Source organism: Ornithorhynchus anatinus, chromosome 4 (assembly GCF_004115215.2).
Source record: "Ornithorhynchus anatinus isolate Pmale09 chromosome 4, mOrnAna1.pri.v4, whole genome shotgun sequence".
Lineage (NCBI taxonomy): Eukaryota > Metazoa > Chordata > Mammalia > Monotremata > Ornithorhynchidae > Ornithorhynchus > Ornithorhynchus anatinus.
Window position 1 is genome coordinate 123,091,219 of NC_041731.1, and position 2,841 is coordinate 123,094,059.

General features: G+C 40.7%; 1 long non-coding RNA gene across 1 annotated transcript; it reads left to right on the top strand.

The window, feature by feature from the left end:
• The first annotated feature begins 328 nt into the window (after positions 1–328).
• Positions 329–2,563, top strand: LOC114811063. Its single transcript, XR_003758755.2, has 3 exons — positions 329–734; positions 2,237–2,286; positions 2,398–2,563. It is a non-coding gene; the product is annotated as an uncharacterized LOC114811063 (long non-coding RNA).
• Positions 2,564–2,841: the final 278 nt, after the last annotated feature.

Below are 2,841 nucleotides of genomic sequence, written 5' to 3' on the forward strand. Positions count from 1 at the left end.
GAGAATCTCATTTTTAAGAACCCCTCTTTAAAGTGCTCAGATTTTGCTTCTACCTGACCTCAACACTAACTTTAAAGAAGTTAAAGAGGGGTTTAAAGGTCCTGTTATGTTATGTGTGTTAATCTTTGTTTAAATAAACCTTTGTTGAAAAATAAGTTAGGCTCTTTTGCCAGTGGCAGGTGATTTTACCCCCATTTTGTAGGGAGGGAAACAGGTGCTGAAAGTGAAGTGATTTGCTAAAAGGACAGCCTGCTAATTATTTATGCATTTAGGAGTAGAATCCAGCTCCCTGAGGATTGAGTTGTGGAGGTCTTTTTCTACAGGGTACCCAGTTAGAGTGGAAAGAGGAAGTGAAGGGTCCAGGGAAGCAGACTAGGTGAGCTTTTAAGCCACAGATGTGATGTTGGCCATTTTAATCCATCTTTGAGAGGAGCCCGAATTACGCTGTGTGGAGAGGACTGATTGCAGAGGAAAATAACCTCAAACTATAAGGCACTGCCAAGCCTTCTGGGCAGAGGGGATATAATTCAGAAATGGCAGGAAGAAAATGAGTAATTGGAAGGTGGGAGAAATGACTTAAGAAGAAAGATCAACTAACCAAATATATCTCCCAACTATGGTAAAGGAATCAGAAGCAGGACTGGACTGTGGAATTCAACTTGATGAATCTGGATTATTCTAACATCAGTCGTGGAACATCTGTACTAATAGATGCAAACAACACAACAATAGAGGTAACTTGGGGCGCATTAAATCAACTGTCGGATTTGGGTGGGAAAGGGACAGATCATTCTGAAGTGTATTCCTCAAGCCCAATGGAATAGGTCACCTATGCACTTGAGATTCTATATGTTCCATTTGGGGCCTGATAATGACGTGGTAGAATTGGAGTTTTAACATGGGTAATGTAGGAGTCTTCCTTGAACAAACTGAAGCATTTGTTTAACCCTTTAGGGGTCTCTGCTCCTGCCTTGCCTTTGAACTTGCTGATTCTCAACTTCTCCAGTTGTTGGCAGCAGGAAGGTGGGGTTGAAGGTGACGGATGGTTAGGGGAGGAATGGGAACAGATGCCGTGTTGGTGGCCGAATGGGGATTCAATATCTCTTCTCTCTCTGATTTAGACTATGAGCCCCAGAGAGAACAGATGATCTTGTATCTGCTCCCTTCATTCATTCATTCATTCATTCATTCATTCATTCATTCAATAGTATTTATTGAGCACTTACTATGTGCAGAGCACTGTACTAAGCACTTGGAATGTACAATTCGGCAACAGATAGAGACGATCCCTGCCCAATGATGGGCTTACAGTGCTTAGTACAGTGCTTGACATATAGTGAGCAATTAACAAATTCCACAATTATTATTCCTGGCCAAGGCATGACACATTGAGGATTGAAAGCCACAGGATGTGGTGGATTTATGCGCTTGGATCCCTAATTATTGGCTCCCAGTACTCTAGCTTCTCCCCTCTTTAATGCTTGAAAAAGCAATGCATCACATCCTGTCAACTGAATGATATGCTCCAAAAGGATCAGAGTTTCGGAGACTACGCTATCGAAGCTGGACTGCTGGAAAAGTCAGCTCATTCATTTACTGGTATTTATTGAATGCTTAATTTGTGCAGATCACTGTACTAAGCACTTAGGGGACTGTAATATAGCAATGAACACACACATTCCCTGCACAAAACAAGCTGCCAAGGAACCAAGGAGAGTTTGAGGCCTTGGGCTCAAAGTAACCTATTTATTTTATCATTTATTTCATTTATTTTATATTATAATTCTATTTATTTGTATTGATGCTATCTATGCCTGTTTATTTGTTATGACATCTGTCTCCCCCGCTTCTAGACTGTGAGCCCATTGTTGGATAGGGATTATCTCTGTTGCTGAACTGTACTTTCCAAGCGCTTAGTACAGTGTTCTGCACACAGTAAAGTCTCAGTAAATACAGTTGAATGAATGAAACCAGGTTTCTCTAGGACAAAAGTAGGCATGGGGAATAGTCTTCAAAGAAAGTGGAAGAAGGGTGTGGCTGTAGACCCGACTTCATATTCTCTTCCCTTTGATTAGTCAGATGAATCAAGTGACAGGTTTGGGGAAGTTTTTAAATTGTAAAATGGCTTTTTTACTGAAGGGTGGGGGAAGGCTACACTTTCCAGGAATATTAGCAAGCCAGAGCTGGGGGTGATGTCTGATAGAAGAATTTTATTAATCAGAAAGTTATTTTGCAGGTAGAGGAAGCAGGCAGTGCAGAATTTGGAGGTTTGCCACTGAGAAACAGGTCTGTAGAATTGGGATTTTCACCAGGATCTGTCATTTTTCTTGTGCCTCGAGTCTGTCGGTTAGCACAGATCTCTTCTCAAGTGGATTTTTTTTTTTATTATCTGGCCAGGGAGGACAAGCTCAGTTCACAACTGTGATCCATTGGATTTTGTGAGAGGCTGTGAAAGCGAGGGAAAGGTGAGGCAGCAACACAAGATCTCAGTCCGGCTCTTGCTCCAGCCTGTGAAGTGGGTGTTCTGTCTGCTTTCTATGCTTTCCACTGCTATCCCTTAAATAAAGTTCACAATAGATCATCCTGCTAAGAATTGTATAATGTTCCTGTGAATTTTATATTTCCATTTAAAGCCTCAAAATGTATGTTCTTTGGTCTAGTGGGTTTAACACGACTTTTAGTATTATCTTGGCAGGTTTCTGTGGTTTTAGAGGATAGGATTTTCCTTTAAATAAATGTATCCCAAGCTTTGGTTTTGAGAACTTTAAGTTAAAAAACACAGAGATGACTAATAACTATTTAGCTAGTAATGATGGCTTAGCAATATTTACCACTTCAATT